The following is a 16,585-nucleotide window of genomic DNA, read 5'->3' as shown; positions in this document are numbered from 1 at the left end:
AGACCCCGTTCTGTGTAGAGATTCCGTTGAGTGAGTCATATAGTTTTGAGTTTCTTTTCCGGAGACCCCGTTCTGTGTAGAGATTCCTTTGAGTAAGTCATATAGTTTTGAGTTTCTTTTCCGGAGACCCCGTTCTGTGTAGAGATTCCGTTGAGTGAGTCATATAGTTTTGAGTTTCTTTTCCGGAGACCCCGTTCTGTGTAGAGATTCCTTTGAGTAGACCCCGTTCTGTGTAGAGATTCCGTTGAGTGAGTCATATAGTTTTTAGTTTTTTTTCCGGAGACCCCGTTCTGTGTAGAGATTCCTTTGAGTAGACCCCGTTCTGTGTAGAGATTCCGTTGAGTGAGTCATATAGTTTTGGGTTTCTTTTCCGGAGACCCCGTTCTGTGTAGAGATTCCTTTGAGTAGACCCCGTTCTGTGTAGAGATTCCTTTGAGTAAGTCATATAGTTTTGAGTTTCTTTTCCGGAGACCCCGTTCTGTGTAGAGATTCCTTTGAGTAGACCCCGTTCTGTGTAGAGATTCCATTGAGTGAGTCATATAGTTTTGAGTTTCTTTTCCGGAGACCCCGTTCTGTGTAAAGATTCCTTTGAGTAGACCCCGTTCTGTGTAGAGATTCCTTTGAGTAAGTCATATAGTTTTGAGTTTCTTTTCCGGAGACCCCGTTCTGTGTAGAGATTCCTTTGAGTAGACCCCGTTCTGTGTAGAGATTCCATTGAGTGAGTCATATAGTTTTGAGTTTCTTTTCCGGAGACCCCGTTCTGTGTAGAGATTCCTTTGAGTAAGTCATATAGTTTTGAGTTTCTTTTCCGGAGACCCCGTTCTGTGTAGAGATTCCTTTGAGTAGACCCCGTTCTGTGTAGAGATTCCTTTGAGTAAGTCATATAGTTTTGAGTTTCTTTTCCGGAGACCCCGTTCTGTGTAGAGATTCCTTTGAGTAGACCCCGTTCTGTGTAGAGATTCCTTTGAGTAGACCCCGTTCTGTGTAGAGATTCCTTTGAGTAAGTCATATAGTTTTGAGTTTCTTTTCCGGAGACCCCGTTCTGTGTAGAGATTCCTTTGAGTAGACCCCGTTCTGTGTAGAGATTCCTTTGAGTAAGTCATATAGTTTTGAGTTTCTTTTCCGGAGACCCCGTTCTGTGTAGAGATTCCTTTGAGTAGACCCCGTTCTGTGTAGAGATTCCTTTGAGTAAGTCATATAGTTTTGAGTTTCTTTTCCGGAGACCCCGTTCTGTGTAGAGATTCCTTTGAGTAGACCCCGTTCTGTGTAGAGATTCCTTTGAGTAGACCCCGTTCTGTGTAGAGATTCCGTTGAGTGAGTCATATAGTTTTGAGTTTCTTTTCCGGAGACCCCGTTCTGTGTAGAGATTCCTTTGAGTAGACCCCGTTCTGTGTAGAGATTCCGTTGAGTGAGTCATATAGTTTTGAGTTTCTTTTCCGGAGACCCCGTTCTGTGTAGAGATTCCTTTGAGTAGACCCCGTTCTGTGTAGAGATTCCTTTGAGTAAGTCATATAGTTTTGAGTTTCTTTTCCGGAGACCCCGTTCTGTGTAGAGATTCCTTTGAGTAGACCCCGTTCTGTGTAGAGATTCCTTTGAGTAGACCCCGTTCTGTGTAGAGATTCCTATGAGTAGACCCCGTTCTGTGTAGAGATTCCTTTGAGTAAGTCATATAGTTTTGAGTTTCTTTTCCGGAGACCCCGTTCTGTGTAGAGATTCCTTTGAGTAGACCCCGTTCTGTGTAGAGATTCCTTTGAGTAGACCCCGTTCTGTGTAGAGATTCCTTTGAGTAGACCCCGTTCTGTGTAGAGATTCCGTTGAGTGAGTCATATAGTTTTGAGTTTCTTTTCCGGAGACCCCGTTCTGTGTAGAGATTCCTTTGAGTAGACCCCGTTCTGTGTAGAGATTCCGTTGAGTGAGTCATATAGTTTTGAGTTTCTTTTCCGGAGACCCCGTTCTGTGTAGAGATTCCTTTGAGTAGACCCCGTTCTGTGTAGAGATTCCGTTGAGTGAGTCATATAGTTTTGAGCTTCTTTTCCGGAGACCCCGTTCTGTGTGGAGATTCCTTTGAGTAAGTCATATAGTTTTGAGTTTCTTTTCCGGAGACCCCGTTCTGTGTAGAGATTCCTTTGAGTAGACCCCGTTCTGTGTAGAGATTCCGTTGAGTGAGTCATATAGTTTTGAGTTTCTTTTCCGGAGACCCCGTTCTGTGTAGAGATTCCTTTGAGTAGACCCCGTTCTGTGTAGAGATTCCGTTGAGTGAGTCATATAGTTTTGAGTTTCTTTTCCGGAGACCCCGTTCTGTGTGGAGATTCCTTTGAGTAGGTCATAGTTTTGAGTTTCTTTTCAGTCATAGTTTTGAGTTTCTTTTCCGGAGACCCCGTTCTGTGTAGAGATTCCGTTGAGTGAGTCATAGTTTTGAGTTTCTTTTCCGGAGACCCCGTTCTGTGTAGAGATTCCTTTGAGTAAGTCATATAGTTTTGAGTTTCTTTTCCGGAGACCCCGTTCTGTGTAGAGATTCCTTTGAGTAGACCCCGTTCTGTGTAGAGATTCCGTTGAGTGAGTCATATAGTTTTGAGTTTCTTTTCCGGAGACCCCGTTCTGTGTAGAGATTCCTTTGAGTAGACCCCGTTCTGTGTAGAGATTCCGTTGAGTGAGTCATATAGTTTTGAGTTTCTTTTCCGGAGACCCCGTTCTGTGTAGAGATTCCTTTGAGTAAGTCATATAGTTTTGAGTTTCTTTTCCGGAGACCCCGTTCTGTGTAGAGATTCCTTTGAGTAGACCCCGTTCTGTTTAGAGATTCCTTTGAGTAGACCCCGTTCTGTGTAGAGATTCCTTTGAGTAAGTCATATAGTTTTGTGTTTCTTTTCCGGAGACCCCGTTCTGTGTAGAGATTCCTTTGAGTAAGTCATATAGTTTTGAGTTTCTTTCCCGGAGACCCCGTTCTGTGTAGAGATTCCTTTGAGTAGACCCCGTTCTGTGTAGAGATTCCGTTGAGTGAGTCATATAGTTTTGAGTTTCTTTTCCGGAGACCCCGTTCTGTGTAGAGATTCCTTTGAGTAGACCCCGTTCTGTGTAGAGATTCCGTTGAGTGAGTCATATAGTTTTGAGTTTCTTTTCCGGAGACCCCGTTCTGTGTAGAGATTCCTTTGAGTGAGTCATAGTTTTGAGTTTCTTTTCCGGAGACCCCGTTCTGTGTAGAGATTCCTTTGAGTAAGTCATATAGTTTTGAGTTTCTTTTCCGGAGACCCCGTTCTGTGTAGAGATTGCTTTGAGTAGACCCTGTTCTGTGTAGAGATTCCGTTGAGTGAGTCATATAGTTTTGAGTTTCTTTTCCGGAGACCCCGTTCTGTGTAGAGATTCCTTTGAGTAAGTCATATAGTTTTGAGTTTCTTTTCCGGAGACCCAGTTCTGTGTAGAGATTCCTTTGAGTAGACCCCGTTCTGTGTAGAGATTCCGTTGAGTGAGTCATATAGTTTTGAGTTTCTTTTCCGGAGACCCCGTTCTGTGTAGAGATTCCTTTGAGTAAGTTATAGTTTTGAGTTTCTTTTCAGTCATAGTTTTGAGTTTCTTTTCCGGAGACCCTGTTCTGTGTAGAGATTCCTTTGAGTAGACCCCGTTCTGTGTGGAGATTCCGTTGAGTGAGTCATAGTTTTGAGTTTCTTTTCCGGAGACCCCGTTCTGTGTAGAGATTCCTTTGAGTAAGTCATATAGTTTTGAGTTTCTTTTCCGGAGACCCCGTTCTGTGTAGAGATTCCTTTGAGTAGACCCCGTTCTGTGTAGAGATTCCGTTGAGTGAGTCATATAGTTTTGAGTTTCTTTTCCGGAGACCCCGTTCTGTGTAGAGATTCCTTTGAGTAGACCCCGTTCTGTGTAGAGATTCCGTTGAGTGAGTCATATAGTTTTGAGTTTCTTTTCCGGAGACCCCGTTCTGTGTAGAGATTCCTTTGAGTAAGTCATATAGTTTTGAGTTTCTTTTCCGGAGACCCCGTTCTGTGTAGAGATTCCTTTGAGTAGACCCCGTTCTGTGTAGAGATTCCGTTGAGTGAGTCATATAGTTTTGAGTTTCTTTTCCGGAGACCCCGTTCTGTGTGGAGATTCCTTTGAGTAGGTCATAGTTTTGAGTTTCTTTTCAGTCATAGTTTTGAGTTTCTTTTCCGGAGACCCCGTTCTGTGTAGAGATTTCGTTGAGTGAGTCATAGTTTTGAGTTTCTTTTCCGGAGACCCCGTTCTGTGTAGAGATTCCTTTGAGTAAGTCATATAGTTTTGAGTTTCTATTCCGGAGACCCCGTTCTGTGTAGAGATTCCTTTGAGTAGACCCCGTTCTGTGTAGAGATTCCGTTGAGTGAGTCATATAGTTTTGAGTTTCTTTTCCGGAGACCCCGTTCTGTGTAGAGATTCCTTTGAGTAGACCCCGTTCTGTGTAGAGATTCCGTTGAGTGAGTCATATAGTTTTGAGTTTCTTTTCCGGAGACCCCGTTCTGTGTAGAGATTCCTTTGAGTAGACCCCGTTCTGTGTAGAGATTCCGTTGAGTGAGTCATATAGTTTTGAGTTTCTTTTCCGGAGACCCCGTTCTGTGTAGAGATTCCGTTGAGTGAGTCATATAGTTTTGAGTTTCTTTTCCGGAGACCCCGTTCTGTGTAGAGATTCCCTTGAGTAAGTCGTAGTTTTGAGTTTCTTTTCCGGAGACCCCGTTCTGTGTAGAGATTCCGTTGAGTGAGTCATATAGTTTTGAGTTTCTTTTCCGGAGACCCCGTTCTGTGTAGAGATTCCCTTGAGTAAGTCGTAGTTTTGAGTTTCTTTTCCGGAGACCCCGTTCTGTGTAGAGATTCCGTTGAGTGAGTCATATAGTTTTGAGTTTCTTTTCCGGAGACCCCGTTCTGTGTAGAGATTCCCTTGAGTAAGTCGTAGTTTTGAGTTTCTTTTCCGGAGACCCCGTTCTGTGTAGAGATTCCGTTGAGTGAGTCATATAGTTTTGAGTTTCTTTTCCGGAGACCCCGTTCTGTGTAGAGATTCCCTTGAGTAAGTCGTAGTTTTGAGTTTCTTTTCCGGAGACCCCGTTCTGTGTAGAGATTCCTTTGAGTAGACCCCGTTCTGTGTAGACATTCCGTTGAGTGAGTCATATAGTTTTGAGTTTCTTTTCCGGAGACCCCGTTCTGTGTAGAGATTCCTTTGAGTAAGTCATATAGTTTTGAGTTTCTTTTCCGGAGACCCCGTTCTGTGTAGAGATTCCTTTGAGTAGACCCCGTTCTGTGTAGAGATTCCGTTGAGTGAGTCATATAGTTTTGAGTTTCTTTTCCGGAGACCCCGTTCTGTGTGGAGATTCCTTTGAGTAGGTCATAGTTTTGAGTTTCTTTTCAGTCATAGTTTTGAGTTTCTTTTCCGGAGACCCCGTTCTGTGTAGAGATTCCGTTGAGTGAGTCATAGTTTTGAGTTTCTTTTCCGGAGACCCCGTTCTGTGTAGAGATTCCTTTGAGTAAGTCATATAGTTTTGAGTTTCTTTTCCGGAGACCCCGTTCTGTGTAGAGATTCCTTTGAGTAGACCCCTTTCTGTGTAGAGATTCCGTTGAGTGAGTCATATAGTTTTGAGTTTCTTTTCCGGAGACCCCGTTCTGTGTAGAGATTCCTTTGAGTAGACCCCGTTCCGTGTAGAGATTCCGTTGAGTGAGTCATATAGTTTTGAGTTTCTTTTCCGGAGACCCCGTTCTGTGTAGAGATTCCTTTGAGTAAGTCATATAGTTTTGAGTTTCTTTTCCGGAGACCCCGTTCTGTGTAGAGATTCCTTTGAGTAGACCCCGTTCTGTGTAGAGATTCCTTTGAGTAGACCCCGTTCTGTGTAGAGATTCCTTTGAGTAAGTCATATAGTTTTGAGTTTCTTTTCCGGAGACCCCGTTCTGTGTAAAGATTCCTTTGAGTAAGTCATATAGTTTTGAGTTTCTTTTCCGGAGACCCCGTTCTGTGTAGAGATTCCTTTGAGTAGACCCCGTTCTGTGTAGAGATTCCGTTGAGTGAGTCATATAGTTTTGAGTTTCTTTTCCGGAGACCCCGTTCTGTGTAGAGATTCCTTTGAGTAGACCCCGTTCTGTGTAAAGATTCCGTTGAGTGAGTCATATAGTTTTGAGTTTCTTTTCCGGAGACCCCGTTCTGTGTAGAGATTCCTTTGAGTGAGTCATAGTTTTGAGTTTCTTTTCCGGAGACCCCGTTCTGTGTAGAGATTCCTTTGAGTAAGTCATATAGTTTTGAGTTTCTTTTCCGGAGACCCCGTTCTGTGTAGAGATTCCTTTGAGTAGACCCCGTTCTGTGTAGAGATTCCGTTGAGTGAGTCATATAGTTTTGAGTTTCTTTTCCGGAGACCCCGTTCTGTGTAGAGATTCCTTTGAGTAAGTCATATAGTTTTGAGTTTCTTTTCCGGAGACCCCGTTCTGTGTAGAGATTCCTTTGAGTAGACCCCGTTCTGTGTAGAGATTCCGTTGAGTGAGTCATATAGTTTTGAGTTTCTTTTCCGGAGACCCCGTTCTGTGTAGAGATTCCTTTGAGTAAGTCATAGTTTTGAGTTTCTTTTCAGTCATAGTTTTGAGTTTCTTTTCCGGAGACCCCGTTCTGTGTAGAGATTCCTTTGAGTAGACCCCGTTCTGTGTAGAGATTCCGTTGAGTGAGTCATATAGTTTTGAGTTTCTTTTCCGGAGACCCCGTTCTGTGTAGAGATTCCGTTGAGTGAGTCATAGTTTTGAGTTTCTTTTCCGGAGACCCCGTTCTGTGTAGAGATTCCTTTGAGTAAGTCATATAGTTTTGAGTTTCTTTTCTGGAGACCCCGTTCTGTGTAGAGATACCTTTGAGTAGACCCCGTTCTGTGTAGAGATTCCGTTGAGTGAGTCATATAGTTTTGAGTTTCTTTTCCGGAGACCCCGTTCTGTGTAGAGATTCCTTTGAGTAGACCCCGTTCTGTGTAGAGATTCCGTTGAGTGAGTCATATAGTTTTGAGTTTCTTTTCCGGAGACCTCGTTCTGTGTAGAGATTCCTTTGAGTAAGTCATATAGTTTTGAGTTTCTTTTCCGGAGACCCCGTTCTGTGTAGAGATTCCTTTGAGTAGACCCCGTTCTGTGTAGAGATTCCGTTGAGTGAGTCATATAGTTTTGAGTTTCTTTTCCGGAGACCCCGTTCTGTGTGGAGATTCCTTTGAGTAGGTCATAGTTTTGAGTTTCTTTTCAGTCATAGTTTTGAGTTTCTTTTCCGGAGACCCCGTTCTGTGTAGAGATTCCGTTGAGTGAGTCATAGTTTTGAGTTTCTTTTCCGGAGACCCCGTTCTGTGTAGAGATTCCTTTGAGTAAGTCATATAGTTTTGAGTTTCTTTTCCGGAAACCCCGTTCTGTGTAGAGATTCCTTTGAGTAGACCCCGTTCTGTGTAGAGATTCCGTTGAGTGAGTCATATAGTTTTGAGTTTCTTTTCCGGAGACCCCGTTCTGTGTAGAGATTCCTTTGAGTAGACTCCGTTCTGTGTAGAGATTCCGTTGAGTGAGTCATATAGTTTTGAGTTTCTTTTCCGGAGACCCCGTTCTGTGTAGAGATTCCTTTGAGTAGACCCCGTTCTGTGTAGAGATTCCGTTGAGTGAGTCATATAGTTTTGAGTTTCTTTTCCGGAGACCCCGTTCTGTGTAGAGATTCCGTTGAGTGAGTCATATAGTTTTGAGTTTCTTTTCCGGAGACCCCGTTCTGTGTAGAGATTCCCTTGAGTAAGTCGTAGTTTTGAGTTTCTTTTCCGGAGACCCCGTTCTGTGTAGAGATTCCGTTGAGTGAGTCATATAGTTTTGAGTTTCTTTTCCGGAGACCCCGTTCTGTGTAGAGATTCCCTTGAGTAAGTCGTAGTTTTGAGTTTCTTTTCCGGAGACCCCGTTCTGTGTAGAGATTCCGTTGAGTGAGTCATATAGTTTTGAGTTTCTTTTCCGGAGACCCCGTTCTGTGTAGAGATTCCCTTGAGTAAGTCGTAGTTTTGAGTTTCTTTTCCGGAGACCCCGTTCTGTGTAGAGATTCCGTTGAGTGAGTCATATAGTTTTGAGTTTCTTTTCCGGAGACCCCGTTCTGTGTAGAGATTCCCTTGAGTAAGTCGTAGTTTTGAGTTTCTTTTCCGGAGACCCCGTTCTGTGTAGAGATTCCGTTGAGTGAGTCATATAGTTTTGAGTTTCTTTTCCGGAGACCCCGTTCTGTGTAGAGATTCCCTTGAGTAAGTCGTAGTTTTGAGTTTCTTTCCCAGAGACCCCGTTCTGTGTAGAGATTCCGTTGAGTGAGTCATATAGTTTTGAGTTTCTTTTCCGGAGACCCCGTTCTGTGTAGAGATTCCCTTGAGTAAGTCGTAGTTTTGAGTTTCTTTTCCGGAGACCACGTTCTGTGTAGAGATTCCGTTGAGTGAGTCATATAGTTTTGAGTTTCTTTTCCGGAGACCCCGTTCTGTGTAGAGATTCCCTTGAGTAAGTCGTAGTTTTGAGTTTCTTTTCCGGAGACCCCGTTCTGTGTAGAGATTCCTTTGAGTAAGTCGTAGTTTTGAGTTTCTTTTCAGTCATAGTTTTGAGTTTCTTTTCCGGAGACCCCGTTCTGTGTAGAGATTCCCTTGAGTAAGTCGTAGTTTTGAGTTTCTTTTCCGGAGACCCCGTTCTGTGTAGAGATTCCTTTGAGTAAGTCATAGTTTTGAGTTTCTTTTCAGTCATAGTTTTGAGTTTCTTTTCCGGAGACCCCGTTCTGTATAGAGATTCCGTTGAGTGCTTCATATAGTTTTGAGTTTCTTTTCCGGAGACCCCGTTCTGTGTAGAGATTCCGTTGAGTGAGTCATATAGTTTTGAGTTTCTTTTCCGGAGACCCCGTTCTGTGTAGAGATTCCCTTGAGTAAGTCGTAGTTTTGAGTTTCTTTTCCGGAGACCCCGTTCTGTGTAGAGATTCCCTTGAGTGAGTCGTAGTTTTGAGTTTCTTTTCCGGAGACCCCGTTCTGTGTAGAGATTCCTTTGAGTGAGTCGTAGTTTTGAGTTTCTTTTCCGGAGACCCCGTTCTGTGTAGAGATTCCTTTGAGTGAGTCGTAGTTTTGAGTTTCTTTTCCGGAGACCCCGTTCTGTGTAGAGATTCCGTTGAGTGAGTCGTAGTTTTGAGTTTCTTTTCCGGAGACCCCGTTCTGTGTAGAGATTCCTTTGAGTGAGTCATAGTTTTGAGTTTCTTTTCCGGAGACCCCGTCTGTGTAGAGATTCCTTTGAGTAAGTCGTAGTTTTGAGTTTCTTTTCCGGAGACCCCGTTCCGTGTAGAGATTCCTTTGAGTAAGTCATATAGTTCTGAGTTTCTTTTCCGGAGACCCCGTTCCGTGTAGAGATTCCTTTGAGTAAGTCATATAGTTCTGAGTTTCTTTTCCGGAGACCCCATTCTGTGTAGAGATTCCTTTGAGTAAGTCATAGTTTTGAGTTTCTTTTCCGGAGACCCCGTTCTGTGTAGAGATTCCTTTGAGTAAGTCATATAGTTCCGAGTTTCTTTTCCGGAGACCCCGTTCTGTGTAGAGATTCCTTTGAGTAAGTCATATAGTTCTGAGTTTCTTTTCCGGAGACCCCATTCTGTGTAGAGATTCCTTTGAGTAAGTCATATAGTTCTGAATTTCTTTTCCGGAGACCCCATTCTGTGTAGAGATTCCTTTGAGTAAGTCATAGTTTTGAGTTTCTTTTCCGGAGACCCCGTTCTGTGTAGAGATTCCTTTAAGTCATAGTTTTGAGTTTCTTTTCCGGGGACCCCGTTCTGTGTAGAGATTCCTTTGAGTAAGTCATAGTTTTGAGTTTCTTTTCCGGAGACCCCATTCTGTGTAGAGATTCCTTTGAGTAAGTCATATAGTTCTGAGTTTCTTTTCCGGAGACCCCGTTCTGTGTAGAGATTCCTTTGAGTAAGTCATATAGTTCTGAGTTTCTTTTCCGGAGACCCCGTTCTGTGTAGAGATTCCTTCAAGTCATAGTTTTGAGTTTCTTTTCCGGGGACCCCGTTCTGTGTAGAGATTCCTTTGAGTAAGTCATAGTTTTGAGTTTCTTTTCCGGAGACCCCGTTCTGTGTAGAGATTCCTTTGAGTGAGTCATATAGTTTTGAGTTTCTTTTCCGGAGACCCCGTTCTGTGTAGAGATTCCCTTGAGTGAGTCATATAGTTTTGAGTTTCTTTTCTGGAGACCCCGTTCTGTGTAGAGATTCCTTTGAGTAAGTCATTGTTTTGAGTTTCTTTTCCGGAGACCCCGTTCTGTGTAGAGATTCCTTTGAGTGAGTCATATAGTTTTGAGTTTCTTTTCTGGAGACCCCGTTCTGTGTAGAGATTCCTTTGAGTAAGTCATAGTTTTGAGTCTCTTTTCCGGAGACCCCGTTCTGTGTAGAGATTCCTTTGAGTAAGTCATAGTTTTGAGTCTCTTTTCCGGAGACCCCGTTCTGTGTAGAGATTCCTTTGAGTAAGTCATAGTTTTGAGTCTCTTTTCCGGAGACCCCGTTCTGTGTAGAGATTCCTTTGAGCGAGTCATAGTTTTTTGAGTCTCTTCTCCGGAGACCCCGTTCTGTGTAGAGATTCCTTTGAGCGAGTCATAGTTTTTTGAGTCTCTTTTCCGGAGACCCCGTTCCGTGTAGAGATTCCTTTGAGCGAGTCATAGTTTTTTGAGTTTCTTTTCCGGAGACCACGTTCCGTGTAGAGATTCCTTTGAGCGAGTCATATAGTTTTGAGTTTCTTTTCCGGAGACCCCGTTCCGTGTAGAGATTCCTTTGAGTGAGTCACAGTTTTGAGTTTCTTTTCCGGAGACCCCGTTCTGTGTAGAGATCCCTTTGAGTGAGTCACAGTTTTGAGTTTCTTTTCCGGAGACCCCCGTTCTGTGTAGAGATCCCTTTGAGTGAGTCACAGTTTTGAGTTTCTTTTCCGGAGACCCCCGTTCTGTGTAGAGATCCCTTTGAGTGAGTCACAGTTTTGAGTTTCTTTTCCGGAGACCCCGTTCTGTGTAGAGATCCCTTTGAGTGAGTCACAGTTTTGAGTTTCTTTTCCGGAGACCCCGTTCTGTGTAGAGATCCCTTTGAGTGAGTCACAGTTTTGAGTTTCTTTTCCGGAGACCCCGTTCCGTGTAGAGATCCCTTTGAGTGAGTCACAGTTTTGAGTTTCTTTTCCGGAGACCCCGTTCCGTGTAGAGATCCCTTTGAGTGAGTCACAGTTTTGAGTTTCTTTTCCGGAGACCCCGTTCCGTGTAGAGATCCCTTTGAGTGAGTCACAGTTTTGAGTTTCTTTTCCGGAGACCCCCGTTCTGTGTAGAGATTCCTTTGAGTGAGTCACAGTTTTGAGTTTCTTTTCCGGAGACCCCCGTTCTGTGTAGAGATTCCTTTGAGTGAGTCACAGTTTTGAGTTTCTTTTCCGGAGACCCCGTTCTGTGTAGAGATTCCTTTGAGTAAGTCATAGTTTTGAGGAGTTTCTTTTCCGGAGACCCCGTTCTGTGTAGAGATTCCTTTGAGTGAGTCACAGTTTTGAGTTTCTTTTCCGGAGACCCCCGTTCTGTGTAGAGATTCCTTTGAGTGAGTCACAGTTTTGAGTTTCTTTTCCGGAGACCCCGTTCTGTGTAGAGATTCCTTTGAGTAAGTCGTAGTTTTGAGTTTCTTTTCCGGAGACCCCGTTCTGTGTAGAGATTCCTTTGAGTAAGTCATAGTTTTGAGGAGTTTCTTTTCCGGAGACCCCGTTCTGTGTAGAGATTCCTTTGAGTAAGTCGTAGTTTTGAGTTTCTTTTCCGGAGACCGCGTTCTGTGTAGAGATCCCTTTGAGTAAGTCATAGCTTTGAGTTTCTTTTCCGGAGACCCCGTTCTGTGTAGAGATCCCTTTGACTAAGTCATAGCTTTGAGTTTCTTTTCCGGAGACCCCGTTCTGTGTAGAGATCCCTTTGAGTAAGTCATAGCTTTGAGTTTCTTTTCCGGAGACCCTGTTCTGTGTAGAGATTCCTTTGAGTAAGTCATAGCTTTGAGTTTCTTTTCCGGAGACTCCGTTCTGTGTAGAGATTCCTTTGAGTAAGTCATAGCTTTGAGTTTCTTTTCCGGAGACAAGTTTTTTTTTATGTAAAACTTATTTCGTTAGAGTTTTTATAGTTTATGCAGTATATATTTATTTTAGTGTTGTTACTCTTCTTAGAATATTCCATTTTCCTTTTTTCCCATTTTCGCTAGGCTATTTTGCCTTTTGGAGCCTCTGGGCTTACAGCATACTGCTTTTCCAACTAGGGTTGTAGCTTAGATAATAATAATGATAATAATAATAATAATAATAATAATAATGATAATAATAATAATAATAATAATAATAATAATAATAATAATAATAATAACTACTTTGATATAATGATAAAACTCATTATGATAATGAAAGTGTTTGTTGGATAGGATAATAATAAGAATAATGAAGATAATTTGAGAAGAGATAAGGTTTTTATGTCCAAATTCTTTTATATTATAATTATAAAACTGTTATTATGATAAAGTATTATGTATGATAATGATAAAAATAATGATGATAATTTGAGAAGGGAGGTTTTTCTATGTCCAACTATTTTATGATAATGATAAAATGTTATTATGATAACGAAAGTGTTGGATATGATAATGATAAGAATAATGTTCATAATGGAGATTTTTTAGCAGTCAGTTTTCTCCAAGTACTACAGTACTTTGCTATAATATTTATAAAACTGTTATTATGATAATGAAAGTTAGTGAGGATGATACATTAGTCCTTTTACCCCCAAAGGACGTACTGGTACGTTTCACAAAACTCATCCCTTTACCCCCATGGACGTACCGGTACGTCCTTGCAAAAAAAAATGCTATAAAATTTTTTTTTTTCATATTTTTGATAATTTTTTGAGAAAATTCAGGCATTTTCCAAGAGAATGAGACCAACCTGACCTCTCTATGACAAAAATTAAGGCTGTTAGAGCAATTTAAAAAAAATATACTGCAAAAAGTGCTGGGGAAAAAATAACCCCTTGGGGGTTAAGGGTTGGAAATTTCCAAAGAGCCTGGGGGTAAAAGGGTTAGTAATAATGATGATTATTATAGTAAGTTTTATTGGAAGTAATTGCTGCCTCAGTGGCGTTAATTTTGTAATTAACTTTTTCTATTCTTATTATCTTTTTCTCTTCATTGCTTTAATCCTCCAGTAACTGGAAAAAGGGACATATTTTCATGAGGAAGGTGATTGAGACCATATCATTCACAATTCTACTTTAATATATCACTACATATTACAAAAGTACAGATAATAAGTATAAAATATGTCTTTGCCGTGAAACACTATCACAATGTCAGTGTGCACAAAGTAATGATCACTTATGCACAAAAAATTAAAAATTTGTAGATTTAAGTATAACAAATCCTTAAACTCAACCGGTTTCGAGAAGGGAGACGGTTTTTCTGCTCATTATCAAGAGTGAACTGTAACACAGGTGTTTGCAAAGGCTTACACACGAAGTCCTGCTTTGACATTCCATCCTTATTGATCAAGGACCGCCCAAGGGCGGAGGCAATTATTCCTGGGTGGTAATTGCCTCTGGCTAGCCAGCATGCTTGGTAGGATTAAGGAGTCAGGTCCTTGATGGAGATAATCCATATTTTGGCCTCCGGCACTGTCATGGCATGGTCATAATTGCCTGAACTATTGTTGGTGATGGCCCTTATACACGTTGTCAATAAGGTCTCTTCTTGCGTGATAAAAAGACAACGTTTTTGCCACAGCAGAGGATACTAAAATAAACCTCATGGTTTATTACCAATCGGCAAAAGCTTAAGACCTAATAATAAAAAATAACCCAGCCCCTGCTATGCAAGAATGCCAACGTAATATATCAATATAAAGGCCCTATCCAGGAATGTCCTGGCACCTACATCGGGATAACGACGATGCATCTTAGAGATTATCTTTCCACCTGCAACTGCAATAAAAATGCATTGCCTCCAAACACATAACTACAACATAATAAGGGAGCATATAGTAAAGGATGTCACCATCATTGGCCGTGCTCCTGACAGCAGGCACCTCAGGATAATGGAAGCACTTTTCATACAGCAAGAAAGACCTGACCTCAAAACCACGCAAGAAGGGATCATATTGCCAGCGTTTGTAAGGTCCATCACCAACAATAGTTCAGGAAATTACGACCATGACAGGACTGACAGTGCCGGAGGCCGAAATATGGATTATCTCCATCAAGGACCTGACTCCTTAGTCCTACCAAGCACGCTGGCTAGCCAGAGGCACCTACCACCCAGGAATAATTGCCTCCGCCCTTGGGCAGTCCTTGACCAATAAGGATGGAATGTCAAAGCAGGACTCCATATGTAAGCCTTTGCAAACACCTGCGTTACAGTTCACTCTTGATAATGAGCAGAAAAACCTTCTCCCTTCTCGAAACCGGTTGAGTTAAACGATTTGTTATACTGTACTTAAATCTATGAATTTTGAATTTTTTGTGTATAAGTAATCATTACTTTAGGCACACTGCCATTGTGATAGTGTTTTACGGCAAAGACATAATTTGAAACTTATTATCTGTACTTTTGTAATATGTAGTGATATATTAAAGTAGAATTGTGAATGATATGGTCTCAATCACCTTCCTCATGAAAATATGTCCCTTTCCCAGTTATTGGAGGATTAAAGCAATGAAGAGAAAAAGATAATAAGAAGAATAGAAAAAGTTAATTACAAAATTAATGGCACTGCCCAGTAATTACTTTCAATAAAACTAGTTTAAAAGAGGATCTACTCCAGAAATTTGCATAGTAATAATAATTATGATAGTAATTAGTATAGTAATAATTATGATAAGTATCAATATTCTCAAAAAATAATTAATCAAAAACATAAAATGAAGTTTTGTGTAAATAGAAAATGCCAAAAAAAGGGATTATTTTCAACTAGCCTGAAAGAGTGTCTACTTCCCAAATAGGAAAATAATAAAAATAGTAATGATGATTTATGTTATGTATAATGAAAATTTTAGGTTTTAGGAGATGACTACTTCAAGGTGATAATCTAAACAAAAGTGAATAGTGTAGACAGTCCATTAGGGCTTAGGCCATAGTTACGCCCATCTCCAGTCCCACATCTTTCTTTCCGTCTTGATGTCCAGCATTTTTTTAAATTAATGAATAGCTAGTAATAATAATAATAATAATAATAATAATAATATTGATAATAATAACAATAATGATAATAATAATAGCCTCCCTGGTTCCAGCTAGTGGCCATGTCCCCCAAATTCCATAAATCCAAAATTCTTGGACCAATGACATGAAAGCACTGCATAAATATTTGAATCCTCAATCAATTGTCCACTAATTTCATGTCAACAGAAACGGGAACATCTAAATCCAATTCAGTCTAGGTACATAAGTGATTTTTTGGGCTCGAGCCGTGTTGTCTTGATGGAAGTTCCTCTTAGGGAGCTTTCGACTTGGGATATATACTGCCAGTGATATACTGTACCAGAGAGTTTTACTCATAGAGGTATCACGGGGTTAAAACCCTTGGAACGAATATCCCGAAAGATTTCGTAGGCATGCTGTGTTCGCTCAGTCTAATTTCAGTGATTTTTTTTTCCCATTTTTCAGTACAGGTTTTCCTAGAATCTTGCACTCCGACGTCATGCGAGGAGAATGCGAGATGTGTGGACCGGCAGACCGCGATGAAAGCGAATGTGTCGCTCTGCTACTGCGACGAGGGTTTTATACGCTTGGATGACCAATGCAGGAAAGGCGAGTGTTTTCCGTCAGTATTATTATTATTATTATTATTATTATTATTATTATTATTACTACTACTACTTGCTAAGTTTTAACCCTAGTTGGAAAAGCAAGAAGCTATAAGCCCAAGGACTACAACAGGGAAAAATAGCCCAGTGAGAAAAGGAAACCAGGAAATAAATAAACTACAAGAGAAGAATAAACAATCACAATAAAATATTTTATGAGTAACAACATTAGATTAAATCTTTTATATATAAACTATGAGCACTTCAAAAACAGAAGGAAGAGAAATAAGATAGAAAAGTGTGCCGGAGTGTACCCACAAGCAAGAGAACTCTAATCCAAGACAGTGGAAGGTCATGGTACAGAGGCTATGGCACTACCCAAGTGACAATTAAGGCATTTTCTTATGTTTGGGGGAAAAGTTCACAGAGCCCAATCTCCATCCAAGCTGGGACCAGGGAGGGCCAGCCAGTAGCTGCTCATGATGGCTAAGGGACCTTCCAGACGACAGAGCAAAGTTCGTCAAACAAAACTGTTACCATATCAAAATGGTTCGAAGTGGGCTTCAAATAAAAGATATGAAACCTGATATGGCAACAAAAAGTTGTACCTCATCTAACTGTCCATACAACCTGTTTACTTGTTTGAAGACATACAGTATAGGATAGCAAGGTTGGTAGCGTCGCGGATCTCTATTATAGAGGTCCCGAGTTCGGTCCCCACCTGGGACGCGAATACTGTGAGACCTTCTACCGGGGGGTACTCCCAGGGTAGGCGCCTGGGGGGGAGGTTAGAGGGGACTAGTGATAGTCCCTGCTGGCTAATAGT

The 16,585-nt window shown here is 41.4% G+C and overlaps 1 long non-coding RNA gene across 1 annotated transcript in view; it reads left to right on the top strand.

Annotated features, from left to right (window-relative positions):
• LOC137636449 (uncharacterized) overlaps positions 1-15,757 on the top strand; it is a 19,232-nt gene extending 3,475 nt beyond the window's left edge. The window contains exon 3 of the long non-coding RNA XR_011043103.1: positions 15,620-15,757. This is a non-coding gene — a long non-coding RNA (uncharacterized lncRNA). The remainder of the gene's footprint in view (positions 1-15,619) is intronic.
• Positions 15,758-16,585: the final 828 nt, after the last annotated feature.

Source organism: Palaemon carinicauda, unplaced genomic scaffold (genome assembly GCF_036898095.1).
Source record: "Palaemon carinicauda isolate YSFRI2023 unplaced genomic scaffold, ASM3689809v2 scaffold300, whole genome shotgun sequence".
Taxonomy (NCBI): domain Eukaryota; kingdom Metazoa; phylum Arthropoda; class Malacostraca; order Decapoda; family Palaemonidae; genus Palaemon; species Palaemon carinicauda.
Note: the sequence above shows the minus strand (reverse complement) of the source record. Positions and strands in the feature narration are given on the sequence as shown.